Source organism: Rhamphochromis longiceps, linkage group LG1, assembly GCF_057381845.1.
Source record: "Rhamphochromis longiceps isolate RC_006_pf linkage group LG1, R_longiceps_female_GT1.1, whole genome shotgun sequence".
In the NCBI taxonomy this organism is placed as follows: Eukaryota; Metazoa; Chordata; class Actinopteri; order Cichliformes; family Cichlidae; genus Rhamphochromis; species Rhamphochromis longiceps.
This window is the reverse complement of record NC_140557.1, coordinates 31,804,429-31,824,286: the sequence shown is the minus strand read 5'-3', so window position 1 is coordinate 31,824,286 and position 19,858 is coordinate 31,804,429. Positions and strand designations below refer to the sequence as shown.

Below are 19,858 nucleotides of genomic sequence, written 5' to 3'. Positions count from 1 at the left end.
GGGTGAGGTCAGCCAGGATACAGCCCGTCTCCGCACCCGTACCTACTCCTCGGGTGGGAGCGGCTAGTGTCCAGCAGGTGCCCGCACCAGTTCTTGTTTCTGCTGAAGGCTCAGGCAACCCCGCCCAGCAGTCCTCCCTGTGTTCCAGAGGCTCAGAGTTCAGTCCACAACCATCACCACCATCACTACTGCATGCTTTTCAGTCTATAGCTCAGTCATTAGCTCTGTTAGCAGCCCAGTCCATAGTTCATTTTCCTGTGTTTCCATTAGCTCAGCCCTTAGCCCACTGTGCAGCTCAGCCAGCTCCCCAGTGTTTAGCTCAGTCATTTGTTCCATCACCCTCTCAGCCTTCTGTTCAGCCAGTAGTCTCTGCACCTACTGGTCCTGCCACTGCGTCAGCTGGAGGGCCCGAGGAGCCCGTCCAGCCTCATGCCACGTCAGCTGGAGGGCCCGAGGAGCCCGTCCAGCCTCATGCCACGTCAGCTGGGGGTTCAGAAGAGCCCATCCAGCCTCATGCCTCGTCAGCTGGAGGGCCCGAGGGGCCCGTCCAGCCTCCTGTCTCCGCTGGAGGGTCCGAGGGGCCTGTTCAGCCACCAGCTGCTCCACCACCAGCCTCATCCACGCAAGCTGCGGCCTCCGTGTCTCCGCCCACGCAGTCACCTGGTCCGGCCTCGGCCTCTGCTTCTGCCACGCCTGGTCCGGCCTCGGCACCTCGGGATCGCCGGCCACTTTCCTGGCCACCAGCTGGACGTCACCGCCGTCGAGGTCGGCCCCCTGAACTGTTTCTACACCGTTGCCGTCCGCACAGTCGGCCCCCTGAACCGTTTCCATGTCGCCGCCGTTGCCGTCCGCACTGACGGCACCCCGGAACTGTTTGACTATGAACTCCTGTGCCGTCAGCCTCTGGGCCAGCCCCCTGATCAAGTGAACTATGGATTTCTGGACCGTCACCCTCCGGGTCGGCCCCCTGAGGAGTTGTGAACTGTTCCGTGTGCTCCTGTGCTTTTGATGGACATTTTGTTTTTGTGGCCTTGTTTCTAGTTTTGCTTCCCTTGTCTCGTCCAGCCTGATTACTCCCAGCTCCTTCTGTGTCTCATTCCCTCGTTATCCCTCTGTGTATTTAAGCCCTGTGTTTCTCTTTGTCAGTGTCATAGTCTCCCTCATGCTGTGTGTGATTCTCCCCGTGTCTCCTGGTATACTTTATGATTAGCTTTCACAATTTAGTTTTGTATTGCCTGTGTTCTATTTTTCCAGCAATTAAAGCTGTGCTTTTGAGTTCAAGTTCTGTCCCCGTGAGTTTGCGTTTGGGTCCTCTCCTGCCTGCCACACAGCCGAAACATGACAATTCTGTTGTTATAGTCAGTGAGTGCTACTCATTCTTTACTATTGCTTGTAAAGACGACAAAATCTGCACCACGCCAACTTTGCAGACCCTTGCGCACTTACTAATGCATGAAGCGCAAGAGCATATGCGTCCATGAACCCAGGACTCGGGGGAGATGCAGAGCCCTTGTGGTACAAAACCTGATTTCAAATTGCCTGTGTGGTGCCACACCAGTTTACACTTTACAAGAAAGGCCCGCAGAAGGCAAAATTGAGCAAAGGTTGAATTCCCCGGAATGACAGAAAACATTTTTCTTTGTAGTGAGACCTTTGCCTGGTTTTCACTGTACAGAGGAGACGTGTTTTAGAGTCACGTAGCTTGTTCTAAGTAGCAGATATTTGTGAGCAACACGGCACATATCTTGTCTTAAAATCGTACAAAAAAAGACTGATCCTTTTTTGAGTTGCTTTAATAACAACTTATCAGAAGCTCGTGGTTTCTGGAACACCTTAAACTGGGTATTCTGAAGTGTTCCTTCAAGGGTGCAGGAGTCCTCTGAAACCAATGAAGTCATTAACTGAGCATTTGTTGTGTTAGGCTGAAGTGGTTTATTGTGAATTCAAGCTACAGAGAGGTGGGCATCTTGCTTTAATTAAAGGAAGAAAGAAAAGATCCATCTTACAGATTGTTTGTACTACATTTCTTATTTTATATCAATAAGTCCTTCAACAGACAGCGCAAAGAGAAAATTGAAAGCAGAGCAAAGTTTTGAAAACCACACACTTTTTACATAAAATGTCTTCTAAACAAGCAAAAAATTGATTTTCTTTTCAAACACTGGTTAACAGAGACCAAATTTGTGAGAGCTTTGTTACAGGAGATTAGCAGTAAGGCCTTGTTGTGTATTAAGAGCAGTCTTCAGCAAAATCTAAAATCCTTTTCCCCAGTTGCTCAGTTTGATGTATCTTGACAAATGTAATGCGTAAGATTTGCTGTGTGCTGTATCCAGTATAGCACATGTAGCTAGTTTTTATAAATGTATTGTTATTTTATATTGTTGTATGTATTATTTACAAATCCAATGAAAAGACCAAAACCAACCAGTATCATTCCATCTCTCAGCAATTTACAACACTAACCCAATTGGGGTCATTTTTGTGACTACTATAACATGTATATTAAATAAAGCTGGTCTTAAAAACAACCGGTTTAAGTGATATTTCAGAGCAGTTCTTATTTTTTATTTTTTTTTTTAGAAAATGCAGCTGAAACACTAGTATATCAGTTCAGCAGAGTTCAGTGTATGCTGTAGTGCTGGTGCTGGATGTGAGACAAACAGTTACTTAAACCTGCTAAATGTATGGTCATTAAGGTGCATGTCAACCAGCGCAAAAATGGGGCAGTTCTGACATTAGTAGAGGTCTGTGTGCGTGTGTGCGTGTCTGAAAAATAGCCAAATCTTTGCATAACTGGCTTTTTTTTTGCCTTTTCCCTTCTGTTAATCATATGATGACTCATCATGATCCATGCAGTGACAGACTGCTTGTTGGGAGCACTGGGACAGTTCCTGTTGGCCTGAGGGCTGTTTTGGCCCGCTTGAGAAGCAATATCATAGGAAGCAGCAAAAAGATGACGGAGCTCAAGTCCAAGTCCACCCATCAGATGCAGCTCTGTCACCCCTATAAATCACCTGCTCTTGTCACAATGAACCTGCACTCTCGCTCACAAGGCAGGAAATGTCTGCCTGCTTCTGTACACGTAACGATAGACGAGTGTCTTAATGGATAGTTAAAGGAAAGATGGAGGGGCGGGAGAGAGATGCAGACACAAACACACAGCTGCCTTACAGCTACTAGTATTAAACTGTTTACCTGTTCTTTTTGTATATCACACCTTTTGTAGTATACAAAACGTTTGTTGTTGTTTTCATTTCTCTACTTGATACCCAATAATGACTTTAATTTTATTTATTTATGCCATGATAATAATGACGAAAAAATAGAAAATCTATCATTATGAGAGCCCTTATACATACATTTTGGCTATACAACCTGCTGTCTGTAGTTCTGCTTACAGTCAAAATCATAGCCTGAAATATTGTTTCAGTTGTGGATTCATCTATTTTCTTAACCGCTTAGGTCGCCAGAGGGCTGGAGCCTATCCCAGCTGTCACGGGACAACAGCTATTTTGTGACTCTTTGCAGGTGCCCAAACCTGCAGGTGAGAAAACACTGGTGAGAAATAAGCTGGTACATGTCAGTCTTAGTAATAAAGAATATTTTCTTCTTCTTTCAAAGAAGAAAATAAAGAATATTTTCTTCTGTAAGGGCAAAAGTGAAAACAGATACTATGACGATATTTCTTTTCTGTCCTTGGACTGTTTCATAAACATAGGTAGACTGAATGAAATGTATTAACTATCTAAACACCCCAAGCATGAAGACAAGCAAGTAACTGAGCTCTGTCCTTGCACTGCTCGATCACTTGGTGGCTCATTTAACCCCCAGTGGCCAACTTAAAAACTGCAAGTTGGCACTTTAGTCGCTCCAGTTTATCAGGGGGCAAAAGAAGTTATTACATCACATTAAATGCACCTGACTGCCCTGTGTTAACACCCCCACCTAAACAGAAAGGACCACCAACTCATATTTTCATAAGCAGCTGTTCACACATAGCTCCTTTTTATTCATTATTTATGAAGTAATCACCAGTATTATCCTTCTGTGATTATTATAGTGTGCTTTAAAGGTTGTTTTCAGGCTCTGTGTTTGCTGTGGTTCATCAAGAGCCAATTTAGGTGTAAAAAGTAAAATCTCCAAAATAAAAATCAACCCTGAACCGGCCCCGTAGCGCATGAGCTGGATGGACAAGAAGAGGAGAAATATTCTGAAGCTTTCCTGTCAGAAAGCAGTGCTTCACTGAGAGTTACTGAGACACTGTCAACACAACTCTTCTAACTTCTCTGTAAAGTATCCTCCACCAGAGGAAGCAAACATAAGGTAACGTATTCCTCCTGACTTCCTACAGCTTTGTTTCCATGGTAACTAATCCGCAGGCTGTGGCAGTAAAGGAGTACCTTGTGAACTTCTCAATGAGAAAAAGTCACTGTGAACTGAGGAGCGTTAGACTGTGAATGTTAATTATATTACAGACCCAGATAGGAACACAACAAATAAGAGCAAACTGAGGCATTTTGTCCGTTGTCGCTTTTTATTGTGTGCGTGCGTCTTCCTCTGCTCTAAAGTTTTTTTTTTTTTTTAAAGGAAACATTTGAGGTCCTTTTGTCTCACGAAAGCAACAAAAACAATAGCACGCTTGCATCCGCATGGAAATATTACTGAACAGTGTTCGCTCTGCTCACACACACATGACAAGAGACATTGCTTTGTAGTCATTTTGTGTCCTTTTGTGGTCATTTTAAATGCCTTATGGTTGTTGGCATTGTTTACTAGACAAAGTGTTGTTCGGCCGTTGAGTTTGTTTTGCACTTGTATGTAGACATTTTGCATGTCCTTGTAGTTGTTTCTTCATCTTTTTATAGCCACTCTGTGTCTTTTCTTGGTCATCTTTTCATCTTTCGGAGGTCATTTTGCATGCGTTTGTAATATTTTTATTGATAACCTACATAAAGAGATGCAAACAAATGCTCTTGGCAGGGGGCCCTAAGTGTACGCATAGTCCCTGCGGCCAGCAGGATAGCTCAGTAACCTATTTATGTCTGTAAGATGATAAACAAAGCATGGATATGTGTGAGCTGTGTGTGGGCGGGCTTGACCAGGATGCAGCGGCGTTTACAAAGAACGCCATAATCAAGACAACAAAGGTCCCTACATGAGGGTTAATTACAGTGCAGGGAAAATTATTGCTGAATGAGGCTAATGGTGTGTGACATTAGCCACTGTGAGCTGATTGGGGATATAATTACGCAAATCATCCAAAAACAGCATGAAAACAAGATATTCAGTTAGTCAGCATTCTCAATATGACACTTCTTTAAAAAAAAAGACACAAGCGACATCCAAGCGAGTGAGTGTTTATTTACAGCGGTGAGAAGGTGACAAAACAGGAAGAGCAGAGCGGGGAGTAAACAAACCTAAACTGGGAAAACTAACAAACAAAACTTAAACCAAACACGCACGGGAGGAGGAGTAAAATGCACAAAGAGAGATAGCAGAGAGACGCAGAATGAGTACCGAGTAACATAGAATAATGCAGACTGGCATGGAATTAAACAGACAACGCGACAGAGAGCACAGGAAAACACAGGGCTTAAATACACGGGGAGTAATCAGGGAATGGGCCACAGGAGGGAGACACAGCTGGGAGCAATTAGGCTAACGAGACAGGGGAGCGGTAAAACTGAACACACTGACATGAGACATGAACTTTCAGAATAAAACAGGAAACTAACAGACACAGAGAACCAGACAGGACACTGAACTTGACAGGCAGACTCATGAGCAGACACAATAACACCATGGACAGACAGAGGGAACACAGAGAAGTGGGAGCAGGCAGGCAAAGAACAGAAACCTAACAAATGGCAAAATCACAACAGAATACATACTCGGAATGAACAAAAGCATAAGGAAACACAAAACACTGAGTCCTCAGACTCAGGACCATGACAGTATTAACGCAATAATCAAGGTAAACTTTATAAAATAAATGTAACATCATCCCTGTGTCCACAACATAAATCAAAGCTTAAAAGAATGTGCAAATAACTCACATATATCCATGTCCTTCATAAGGGCCTCAAAAAGACCTAAAAGCTCCTCAAATTTCATTAAAGATAAAAGACTGTCAATAATTTACTGAATTTTACTTGCATGAGGGCAGCGCTGTGATTAGCACTGTTGCATCATAGTGCACCACAGCAAGACCTGAGTTCGACTCCATGATCTAAGTTTGCATGTCCTCCACGTGTTTGTCTGAGTTTCTTCCAGGTATTCCGACTTCCTCCCAGAGTCCAAAAATATACAGTTAGTGGTGTTCGGTTAATTGTGGATTCTAAATTGCCCATAGACATTGATGTGAGGTTTGAGTGTGAATGATTGTCTGTCTCTCTTTGTTAACCCTGTATGAGGCCGGCGCCTGTCCAGGGCTTTTCCACCTGTTGCCCTATGGTAGCTGGGATAGGCTCCAGTGCCCCCCACGACCCTGATCAGGATAAGTGGAGGTCGATGGATGGATGCATGGATGAGAAACATGAGCATGACACTGATTTAGAAAACTCTAGTTAAAAAATGCCATTTTTGTGATTATTTTGTTGATCTGCCTTATTTGAAACCAAAACACAGCACATCAGCACAAACGCCTCATACCAGCTTTGAAGCACGGTAGGGGAGGGGTGATGATTTAAGCTCGTTTTGCCATCACAGGCCTGTTCACTTTGCAGTCATTGAGTCTAACATTAAGTCCTCCTCATACTGGAGCTGAAGGTGGTTGTAAATTTGGCTTGAATACTTCTTTTGTTATATTTATCATTTTTCAGTCAACTGTTCTATTTTTATACATCTTATTGTATATATTTTTAACATTGTGTACATACAATATATCTGTAATTTTAAAACTGACTTTTTTATTGTTAATGCCTACTCAATTTCATTTCTCCTTGTTTCATTTTTTTTATTGTCAAGAACCATCATCTAATACTGTACTATTAAAAAACAATACAAATTAAAATTTTGATTCATTTGCAAAATTAAATACGTTCTATACTTAATCTCTGTTGAAAATACTTTACCTTCTAATACAATGCTGCACTATAATTACTTCCCTAACTATGCCTGCCTGCCGTTTGTGTCGTAAAGGCTCCCAATCACTACTGAAAATGATAGCGATATAATCCACATTTTCCGACATGTTTTGGGGTCATTTAGGGGCGTTGTCATTAGGGGTGGGTTTTAATAATCGATTCATCGATTAAAATCGATTCTGGCTTGGATAACGTGATATCGATTCATTAAAATCCTGAATCGATTTTTTTATATAAATGTATTTTGCCCAAAATTCCAGAATCACAGGTGAAACGTCACAAAATTTTGACAACCACCAAACATTTAAAACAGTAAATGAGAGCAGAAACGCGGATTCTGCACAAAGACGTAAACACAAAGCACGACCCGCAGATCAGAATCAGTGAGATGTCGTCTTGCTCACCCGACGGCACGGAAACGGTCGGGGCTGAAAGCCGACAGCTCGCTGATTCTGATGTTTCGGCGGGTCTGCGCTTTGTGTTTACGCCCTTTATGTACTGATTCTAAAGCTGTAGTTTTATCTCTCTCCAAACAATATTGACCGAACCAGCAGCAAAAGAAGATCCAAACTAAGCTTCACATAAACATCGTCATGGATTCACTCTGACTTTTGCTGTTTTGCTTCCACCACAATAAAAATCACACTTCATGCACAGCTCTCTCTCTCTCTCTCTCTCTCTGTACTTCACGAACAGTTTCCCGTCTAAAAATCTGTTTTCTGCATTATTCGCTTGCTTGTTACGCACAAGTCTACCGTTGTTTACAGCGCTGTCGGCCAATGTTTTTTTTTTTTTCCTTTTACTTACTTCCGAAAAGAAAACCTAATTTCTGCTGTTCAATAGGCTTCTGAACAAATTTAGACTTTTTTAAATTATTCAAAATGCAAAACGCTTAGCTGTGTCTCTAATAAAACCGCTGTAACTTCAGAGGTAATGTTCATATGTTGATTAATGGTTTTCTTTCGTTTTTGATGTACTGCAGAATATTTTTATAAAATCCCAGGCCAGGAAAATCACCTTTATGTTTTTCTGTGTTTTATCTTCAGCTACTTTGACACAAAGGCATCTGCTGTGATGCTCACACCTTGGATAAAGTCTGGAAAGTGTCAGCTTCCTTTTTATAGATACAAAAATATGTAAATGTACTGATCTGAATTATAATATTTCTGACTGTCTGAGGCAAAGTTTCCCAGATTCAAATCAAATTGAATCAAATCGAATCGTGGATCAAATCGATTCAGGACCTTGTGAATCGGAATCGAATCAATTCTAGAAATCAGTGACGACCCAGCCCTAGTTGTCATTATGATGCCCATCTCTATTTACAAGCTATTCATTTGAGAGCAACTGGAAAACAGTTACCTGGAAAGAAAGCCAATGAGAGAGAAGAGAGTGAACCAAAAATTGGACATTTGGGTGCTGGACAATAATAGCAAAAATGCTCTAAAGAGGTGAGGGAACATGTAGAACTTAATGATCATTCTTTGTAGACTTTGTATTACTATATTGCACATAGTCACAGTTATGAAAAAGGCCCCATATGACTATATGACTGCTGCAACCCTAACTTGGATAAGTGTTTGAAAAACTCATTCAAACTCATCTGAAGTTTTTACTAGATACTCCTATGGTACCAGTTTGAAACCCCTACATCACCTCTTCACAAAGTTGGGTGTCCACATCTGCTCGGCTGGGTTATGACAACACACAGTTTGTAATTTTTGTTGTCAGCAAAATTAGCAGCAAAAAGACTAAAACAATCTCTCAAATTCCAAGAAAGTTGGGTTATTAGTTATCACGGTTACTCATTGCTAAGACAGCATCAGACAAAGCCTGAAATGAGGTCAAAAACCTCCCCTTTCTGTTCCTGAGTTGTGGGATAAAATAACCTCCAGAAGAGGGTTTTAGCCGGAAATTACTACATCACCACCCTTTGCCTATAAAATGTCATTATTTCATCATTTTATTCTGTTAGACAAGCCTGTGAAATTTTGTCGTATGAATTCTTGAATTATGCCCAAAAACTCATTTTTGAGAGGTCACAGTGTCTCTAAGTAGACAAGCATGCCAGATGTAATGAAATTCCCTTCAGGCATCCAAAACCATGGCAAGTACAAGAATGAGACAGTTTGCTGGACGGACAGAAAATACCTCTAATGGTTGTCACCACTGCAGAGTAATCAAATGTAATGAAGCTGCTTTAAAGGTAAAATGGTATTTTTGCTTATGTACAGTGCCTGTACACAAAACAATATTTAATCACCAAGCACCTGATTACTTCGCCAATCATAAGACCAAACAAAAGTGAGTGGTTAATAATTTGTCGGACCAATAATAAAGCTTTTTTAACATTTCACATTAGCAGCTTCTTTATTTTTCATATACCTTCATCAGATCAACACATAGTGTGTTTGACAACAGCAAACTTTTATGCTGGTAACTGATAAAACTGTAATAGGCTTCAGCTCTGCTCTTGAAAAGTGCATGGGAACCAGTCGTAAAGCAAAGTAGAGAAGCTTCAGCATGAGAATGTCTAAGTGCTTGAGTGGCTGACAAAAAACGCAGACACACACACACTTGAATGAATCCCTATCAAAGTCTGTAGTGCCTTGAAGATAGCTGTTCACACAGGCTCCCTATTGAGCTTTAAAGAAACGTCGCGTTTTGAACTGGTAAAAAGAAAAAAAAACCCAGATGTGACAAGTAAACAAGGGCATCTAAGAAGAGTTGATGCTATAATTTATAAACCACAATTTGTGTTAAATGTTTAAAAAAAAACTAGGGGAGGCACAAAATTAAAGCTGTGTTCAGTTTTTCATTATAACCTCCTCTGTGTCGAATGTCAACAACAAATTCCACTTCCTTTGTATTCAGTCTGGCGCGCTGCAGGATGTCATGGGGTCTGAAAACTTTCTGAAGGCATTTTACTTCTACTTTTAGAAGACAGATAATCTCTATTTTAAAGTCATGAAAATTGATTTTCACTCTGAAGCTATAGAATGATCCACGTCTGGGGAGCCAACTTCAACAAAGTTAGACTAAACGTATTAAGATCAGCAACCACGAGTGGCTGCCAGAAATTAATGTAAATGAGAGGCATGCTCTTACCGAGACCTTTGCTCAATTCATATTAGGAAACAGAGCTGGTGGAGAGAAAGCTTTGCGAGAATCTTTGAATAAGGACATGGGAGCATGAAGGATGTCTACATGTTGAAGAATTGAAAATTACACCCTATGTAAAGATTAGTCTACAGTTGCACCACCAAGAATGCTAAAAAGATTCAGCTATATACAGAGCGTAAATTCTTGCTGCTATTTTTATCCTGTAAAAGGAAAGGCAAGCCATTTAAACAGAAAAATAGAATGTATGGCTGGGCATGTCGGGGTAAATGGAGTAAATTACGGTGGACAGAGGGAGATGAAAGGTGTGCGGAAAGGAGATAACATCAAGAAAAGCAGCGTGGGGGAAAGAAAACAGCCTTGTATTTTTTCTGTGTTAAACTGGGCGTGAGACCGGGAGTTAGCAGCACTGAAAAAGTGAGTTATGGTTTGTGGTTTTCACTCAGCGCTAACATCTCAGTAGAGCTCTCAATAAGGAGGAACAGACAAAATAGACCCTTCAGAATGTAAGAGGCCATGCTGGTGCCTCACAGCCGGAGAGGACAGGCAGGGAAAAAATAAAACAACTACCAAGTGGGATGTCGAGTGTGAGCTGTTAACTGAAAATTATTGTCATTGGTGACAATGGCTGTCAAACACACTCTGCCTCAATTTCCTTTTCTTATTGTTGACAGCAAACTTAAACAAATTCAATCCATCCAGCAGCAGTCCCACCACTTGTAATACTTCTGTTGTTGTACAGATAATGTAAATGAAAGTGCTTAGGTATGCTGGTGGACATTGTTTCCTTTGGGAACTGCCTAAGTCTGCCTTATGTTCCCTGATTTCATGCTAATCTGACCTAAGAGCTGCTTACTAGTTTTTTAGTTATCATATAGATAACTTCTCTTGCAAAACGAGCTGCTGCTTTAAGAAAAGTTTATATACACTGTGTGATGTGGACCTTTTACACAATGCTCTTATATTTAACATTCAGTTAAAGTAAAAAAATAAATAAATAAATAAGAGCCTACTGGTTTATTGATGACATCCATTTTTCACTTATAAATCCAGACTCATGGCCCAGTATCTATTACAGAGGAGATTTTCAATCATCTCTGAGACATACAGTCCTCCATCCAACAACTCCATATCACAACATCAATAACACAAAAAATGAAAGCACACAGGAAGGACAAAAGTAGCAGAAGTAGCTTCAAGCACTTTCAACACTTTGTTTACCTCTAGGCTTACTGCTGGTTTGTGTAGCTTTATTATGACTTTTGTCTTCTCCACAGAAAGTAACAAAGTTAAAGAACCAACAACACCACAAACATGAACAAGAGTGGCACATATTGGCTGCTGTTCGACACACTTTTAACAAATGACACAAGGAGTAATACCGATAGGTTACAAATTCAGCACCATGCCAGGACTGTAAGCATTACGTACAATAGGTGCTGTTTTTTTTATCTTGCAATAATATAAATGCAAGTCAGAGCAAAGCCTGTGAGCTAAAGTGCTGCACATCACATGGCTCACTCGCCTCACATCATATAGGAAGGCACACCCTCCCCATTTCACGATCTGTTTAACCCTCTCAGGCTTAAATTAAACTTTTTGTTGCTAATGCACAACCAAGTCCTGCAGTGGTACTTCTGAGTAAAAAAACCTCATAAAATATCTATGTGGGACAATCAGGTTGTTAGTTTTTAACTGTTGCAAATTGGCAACGCCTGCCTTGAGAGGGTTAAACATTTTAAAACACACAGCTACAAAGTGCTTCAAAGTTTGGATAAAGCCACATTTTAAAGACGAGAAACACTCAGAGAGCGCAGCCCGCTGCCAGGGCAGCTCACTCTCTGGGACTTATTTACTTTTAAGGGACATTACTGTATTTTCCATATATTTATTTTGGGGTTTTTTTTACTTTAAGAAGTTTGTGGTGCAGTAAAAGTTAACACATTTGGGTCAACTTCAAAGAAAGGCAGATGTGAAATGCAAACATGAGTTCGGAGGTCAAATGCACTTTATGCCATACTTTTAATATGTTGAAAATAAACACCAGACTTGACACGAATCTACACCTCTACAGAGTTTTATCAAAATTCAATAAAAACCTTTAAAGCTATCGTGGTTACAGACAGATTGATTCTACCAAAAACCTCGTCTGCTTGGTTCCAACATACAGACACACAGTCAAGCACACGGCCTCACATTCATTCCTACATACTCACGTCAACACAGATTAGAAACCACTGATTCAGGCGTCCTGGCTTAGGAAGGCTGTTCGCAAGTTTAAAAGCTGCAACCTCGTGGCTTCCTCCGGATTTACAATAAAGAGCGTGGAACAGTTAAAAGACCCTGATCAGATGATCCGAGAGGCCAACTGCTGGTTTGAGGTCTCAGTATGTTGGCCTTTATATTTTATTAATAACACTTTAAAATAAATTCTGAATTTCACTGGAAACCAGTGAAGGTAACCAAGAATGAAAGCACCGGCTAGGTTTTGTCATAATGTTACTTTTAGGTTTAATATTTAAATGCGATGGCGCGATATGGCAGCCTCGCTTCTGTCAGTCTGCCCCAGGGCAGCTGTGGCTACAACTGTAGCTGCCTCCACCAGTGTGTGAATGTGAGAGTGAATGAATAGTGGCATTGTAAAGCACTTTGGGTGCCTTGAAAAGCGCTATATAAATCCAATCCATTATTATTATTTCACTGAAATGCATTTTGAGTGGCCAGAATACATCATGGAAATATACATGGTTTATATACTTTTTAAAAAGGTAAAGAATTTGTGTATTTACCACAACCCAAAAGGTCAAATGTAAAAGTATTTTTAAATACCCTCTGCTGCCTTTACTTAGTTACACCCATCAGGGCCATTAAAGTTTAATGTCTCTGTATCTTATCTAGTAGTGTGCCTGTTTGGCCCGATAATGAGTTTATACTGGCTGTATCATAGCAATTTATAATTTGCTCTGATATAACTCAATAGTCTGCAGTGTTGCTTACTATTAGTGTTCATTATTCTGAATAATAACCTCCATCCATCCATCCATTCGCTTCCGCTTATCCTTTTCAGAGTCGCGGGGGGCGCTGGAGCCTATCCCAGCTGTCATAGGGTGAGAGGCGGGGTACACCCTGGACAGGTCGCCAGTCTGTCGCAGGGCCAACACATAGGGACAGACAACCATTCGCACTCACATTCACACCTAGTGGTAATTTGGATTATCCAATTAACCTATCCCCACAAACTGCATGTCTTTGGACGGTGGGAGGAAGCCGGAGTACCCGGAGGGAACCCACGCAAACACAGGGAGAACATGCAAACTCCACACAGAAAGATCCCGGCCTGATGGTGGAATTGAACTCAGGACCTTCTTGCTGTGCGGCAACAGTGCTAACCACCGTGCCACCGTCCTGCCACTGAATAATAACCTTTTCCCTTTATTTTTGAAACATAGTTTTGCTATCCTTCACCTTGATTTACCCAAGACGTCCCATTTTTTCTTCTGATATCAAGCAACATCTTGTTTCCTTGCAGGAGAAAGATTATAATCAGACACTCAAGAAACACCTTGCACGTTACCTGTATTCAGCATAATACTGAGTATTTAGTGCTTTGCTTCTTGGCTCTTTTTTCTTTTTGCGGGGCTGGAGAAAAGTGTGCTATAAGAACATAGAGCTGAAAACTGCAGGAATAAAATATACTAGGGGAACAAAGCTGCACCAGCTGAAATCTGGGAAAAAAGAAAAGAAAAGCTGTAGTGAAGGAACATAAAACTGAGGGAAAATTGGTAGAGTGAATTTAGAACAGAGCAGCGCATACAAGCACACACACACAGAGCTGCAGGCGGCAGTACAATGCAGCCTTGTTACATACACCTTCAGTACAGCCAGTGTTCAGGGCAATTATCCAGGGAGCAGCCACACCTAAGCCCACAAGTCGATCACAGAGCTAGAGTTGGGCAAACATCACCAACTGTGACTATTAAAGAAAGTGCTCAGCACCTCCTCTCCCAAACACATTTTCACAGCTCCAGTCGGAGCTAGGTGCCATGTGCGCCGTAAAGCAGTGAGGGAAATGCAGACAGCGAGAAATGTCAGATTGAAAATTCTAAATGGAGAGAGCAGCTTTGGTCTTGGACACTTTTTGCAGGCTAAACGTAAACAGTGGGGTGGCAGCTGCCAACTGTCCAGAGCCATCAGTTCATCAGTTTAGCCATGCTGGAGCTGATGGAATGTGTGAGGACACATTGGGGAAAGGAAGCTGCTTCCTTCGTTTAACCGTGTGCACATCCTGGAATATGTTATGGTAGTCTGACTGACTGTCACTGTGAGATGGGTAAAAGCAGGAGATTCCATGAGCAGCAGTCGGCTGCATAAAGAATGTAAGCATAACTTTTTTTTCCCTTTTTTCTAAAAGGGAAAAAGTGCCCAAAACATGCCGATAGATTTACTGATTGCTCAGTGTAATTTACTGAGGTTCTGTTTAATATGTGTATGTTTGTTCTAAAGTTTGTCTTATCTCTTGTTTTTGTTACCACATTTACAAACTTGAATTATGCATTTTGGCAATCAGCCTGATGTGATTCATATTATACTCATTATTTTTCATTAACACTGAAAAAAAAACGCACCCTCACTGGCCACTTTGTTACGTACTCCAGTTCGACTGCTCATTGAAGCAAACACCTAATCAGCCAATCACATGGCAGCAACTCAGTCATTTAGGCATCTTGACATGGTCAAGATGACCTATGAAGGTCTAAATCAGGGGTCTCGAACTCCAGGCCTCGAGGGCCGGTGTCCTGCAGGTTTTAGATGTGTCCTTGATCCAACAGAGCTGATTTAAATGGCTAAATTACCTCCTCAACATGTCTTGAAGTTCTCCAGAGGCCTGGTAATGAACTAATCATTTGAATCAGGTGTGTTGACCCAGGGTGAGATCTAAAATCTGCAGGACACCGGCCCTCGAGGCCTGGAGTTCGAGACCCCTGGTCTAAATCAAGCGTCAGAATGAGGAAGAAAGGTGGTGAAAAGGTGGTACGATTGTTCATGCCAGGTGGGCTCATCTGATTGTTTCATAAACGACATACCTTCTTAGATTTTCTCACACAATCTCTGTAGAGTGAATGATCGGAAAAAGAGAAAATATCCAGTGAGCTGCGACAGAAGCTACAATTCAAACAAGCTCACAGAAGTTGCATCTCAACATCTACAGCATTCAGATGGTAGGGTCAGAATTTGGCATAAACCATGTAAGAGCATGGATCTATCCTGCTTTGTATCAACTGTTTAGGCTGGTGGTTGTGTAATGATGTGGGGAACAATGTATTGGCACACTTTAAGTCGTTTAGTACCAACTGAGCATCGTTTAAACGCCACAGCTTATCTAAGCACTATTGCTGACCATCTCCATCCCTTTATGACCACAGTGTACCATCATGGATAGCTGCTTCCAGCAGGATATGTCAAAGCTCAAATCATCTCAAACTGGTTTCATGAACATGAAAATGAATTCACTGTAGTCAAATGGCCTCCGCAGTCACCAGATTTCAGTCCAATAGACCTTTGAGATGTGTACAGGAGAGTGTCAACCTGGTACTGGAAACAAGTATCTAATTAAGTGGGTAGTGAGTGCAGTGTTTGCATTTTGGATTTAAGTTAGGTGATGGAATGATTATCAGAAGAGGACAGGACAAAAGCATCACATTAGGTTCTTCACAATATTGTCAGGGACGGCTATGTGGCAGCAGAGTAGGACCAAAATGCAGGACTCGAAAATGAAGCTGTTGAACAAGGCTTCGTGTGATCTGTGTTTTGGCGAAGGAATTGGCTGGAAAGATTCAGCACATTCACGGGGCTTCATCACACCGTCACTAGTGCTAAACTTACATTAACAAAACACAACATACGAAAATAACTCAGGTGAGGAAAAACCAGGAACTAGACTATAAGAAGGAAACTGAACACAACAAAGAACAGAGGGAGACTCAGACAATATGACACACCAAGTAATTAAGGGGGTGGGAAACACCAGGGAGCACAGCTGAACAGAATCTGACTGACGAAACAAGAAGAAGCCAAACAGAACATAGAAGATACTATTGAGACAGAGGTAGTACAAAAAATGAAAACTAAATATCACATACCCTAATGTTTCCACAGACTGGAAAAAAAGGGAAACTCAGTCATGAGGAAATAATATTCTACTGAAAGGATGAGATATAGAGCTAGAACATAAATCATATCTCTAAACCCAAAGGAAAAAAATCGTGAGCTCACAGAAAGCTTGACCATGGCAGATACAGCCATGCTTTAGGTCAGCTTGTGCTGCTTTTGAATAGCATTATGCTGCATTTTGTGTTTCTAATATTCCATCCTTGACATTTATATCAGTTGTCAGTTATATCAGGAGAAATAACTGAAAAGCCAGTCAATGTCAACAAACTGCAGCCTCCGAGCATGCGCACAGTATGCATGAACACTTTGGTCAATTCATTTTGAATATGATAGCCTTCGTAAAGGTAACATTGCTGTTTACAGAGGTGCACCTACTGGAATAACTGGCAGCTGCATGGGTGCATATTACAGTGTTTAATCTGTTTTTTTTTTTTTTTAAAGATGTGGGCAGTAGTTTAAAGGTCTGCGTAACACTAACTAGCAACTCCAAAAGGAAGAAAATGACCTTCAGATCCCTGTTTGTTTAGCACAGCAGCTCTATAAAGAGTGGGAGTTTTTTCTAGCACAGATTTTTCCTATTTAAAAGTCCTATAGCTGCATTGGGTTGTGGTCACAACAACAGTGTGGCATCTGTTTGTGCGCATACAACTGGTTTTCTCACTCTATAATAATGTTTATTTACATGTGTGACTTTTTGGCACACATGTAAATATGGTAAATATGTTTTTTTTCCAACAGTAAGAATAACACAAGATGGGCCCAGAGGTAAAAGATTATCTCCTGTTTTAGACCAGATTTCCAGAAGCAATTTAACTCAATCTCAGTTGAGATTAATGTTTAATGTGCCACATGAATACTGGGGCAGCTTCATATGGGAGGATTTAAGACCTCTGCTAACCTAACATAAGGGTTGTATTGTATGGCAGAGAATTCCTCTGCACTTTGCCAGACCAGCCACAACTTTGAGAAGTTAGCGAGGCATTAAGTTCCTCTAACCCCACATGGAGAAAAAAAGGAAAACTAATGGGAGGGGATAGCTTCAGGAATGGTTGGTATTTCGAAATGTTGTTCTTCTCCACAAGTTTATTTTTGTCTCTTTCATCGAGACCCAGGAAACCCTTTCTCTGCCAATCAGAGAGCTCCATCCCCAAACATCCCCAGATATCCACAGTCACAACATACAGGACAGCTAGTATGGACAGTGGCTCACAAGTATTAAAAACAGACAGGCCAGTGTTAGAAAGAGGTTTTTTTTTTCCCTTATTGGTGATGAGTGAGCTCAAGTATGATTAATCTAATCCCACCTTTAAGTAAACGGAGTGCAACGTTCATTAAACAATTCGCACAAGATAAACGGCACCAGGATACGGTTATCACCTCTAAGTAGACAACCTCAGCCCATGAAAGCTTTATATTTATCAACGTTAAATCTCTGTAACAAGGTCACTGACATCTCTGTTGGAGCTAGAAAATCGACGGAACATAGAAAGTAGCAGAGAAGAGGAGAAGTTAGAAGTAAGAGCCTAATAGTTATGACAAGAAAAGTGACTTACCGCTCACTTCTCTCACGGCTGTCTCTCTTCTTTACTCAGTCTATGACAAAACTTCTCAAATCGGTCCCTTAACCGCACTCGGTCTCGCCCTCTCTCCCTCTCCCTCTTTACATGGACGCACATGTGACAGCCGCCGAGCAGCGAAATGGCGACATCTAGTGTTCACTAGCGCTACAGCACTGAAAATCAATAATCATCTTTTGTGGAGCGGAGCGCCCCCTGACAATTTCCACAGGTTATTTATGGGCTAATTTAGTCTGACACAGTGGGTGATTTCAAAGAAGCATCCGATGAATACAAATAACTACATAAAGTAAAGACATTTTTTTGTCCACGCACAAACATATTGATGGTTTCCAAGCTAATACTTGATTTAAAAAAAACAACAACTAACACTGATATTTCCATCACATACCTGCAAAACACTGATTTTCAGAGCTCACAGTGTTTTGATAAATATATATTTGTCCAGCAAATCAAAAGAAATGTAAAGAGTCTGTGCCTTGCAATACATTTTCAGCATAACTATGTCTGCTAACTATTTAACCGTTTCTCAAGCTTGGCAGTAATTTCCCATTAAAATTCATCCATACTTAAATAAAAATGTCAGATGTCACATTTCAAAATATCTAGCAGTTATGCTGACATTTCACTAGTGACGCCAGTAATAAGGACACAGAAGGGAGGTTTTTGGCTCAACATCACTGACTTCCAAGGTGTAGAAGAGCTGGGGTGTAAAGAGGCCGAAGCTCTGGTAAAATAAAGAACAGTAATTAATGAAGCTGTTTTTACACTACCAGTGTCCCTGATGCTAGAAGAGAGGTCATAAGGACACATCACCAGGAAACCTTGAATAAATTTTGCTCTATTCCCATGTGAACTTTGACCTCCTGGTGGCAAAAGTCAGAAGATCTCCAACATCAGTAGGAGTCAACCTGTACAGACCATCTGCACCACAGGCTCCAAGTGCTCAGCACTATCAGCAGACCGAAGGCTACTCCACCTGTGGGGTTCAAATATTTGATGTACTTTTTCTTTTCTAAAGTGCTGACAAATTGAATGATGGCAGCACAAGCTGAATGACATGGTTGAGAGATTGTGATTAAGTGTGCTGAAAGCTTAAAAATGCTCAAACAAAACTAGAAAACATGCTGTCTGCTCTTGTGGAAAAAGTGTTGTATATTTCAAAGTCAAGTATGTAAGATGCCCTCAAATACTGATGGGATCCATTTTTGATGAGTACGACGAGTAGATTTTGCTACACTTTAAGAAATTGGACACGTGTTCTCAGTAGATCTCACACACAGTGTAGATGAAAAATTTGCATGCAAGCTCTATAAAGATTGATCCTTTATTCCTTCAGCCCTGCAGTCATTGGAAAAAGAAAGCTTTCACAGAACTCTATGCAGCCTTATGAAACTAAGTACACACCATGATTCAGTAGCTTGCAAAACCACCTTTAGTGGCAATAGCTTGAAGTAACCATTTTTTCTATGACTTCATCAGTCTCTCTCATTGCTGTGAAGAAAATTTGGCCCAGTCTTCTTTGCAGTGTAGGGAGTTCTAGACTTTGACTGGGCCATTGCAAAATGTTTCTTTTTTAGACATTCTGCTATACTTTGGTATACAGATAAATTCAGGGTTGACTCAATAATTGCAAAGTGTTCATATCCTCTAAGAAGCCCAAACCATCACCCCTCCACCGTTGTGGTATTTTGTGTTTTTGCCTACATGCTGTGTTTGTTTTGCGTCAGATGTGCCACTGTGCATTATGGCCAAACATCTCCACTTTCATCTCGTCTGTCCAAAGCACATTTTTCCAGAAGAGTTGGGGTTTGGCTCAGATGCATCTTTGCAAACAGAAGGTGTGCTGCCATGTTCTTCTTAGAGAGAATAAGCTTTGTCCTGGTAGCCTTTCCAAACAAACCA

General features: G+C 41.2%; 1 protein-coding gene across 1 annotated transcript in view; it reads right to left on the bottom strand.

Annotated features, from left to right (window-relative positions):
- Positions 1-18,037, bottom strand: part of tspan4a (tetraspanin 4a) — a 201,212-nt gene extending 183,175 nt beyond the window's left edge. Inside the window, exon 1 of the mRNA XM_085407106.1 lies at positions 17,930-18,037. The gene's annotated coding sequence lies outside the window, so the exon portion shown is untranslated. The remainder of the gene's footprint in view (positions 1-17,929) is intronic.
- Between the last annotated feature and the right edge of the window lie 1,821 nt (positions 18,038-19,858).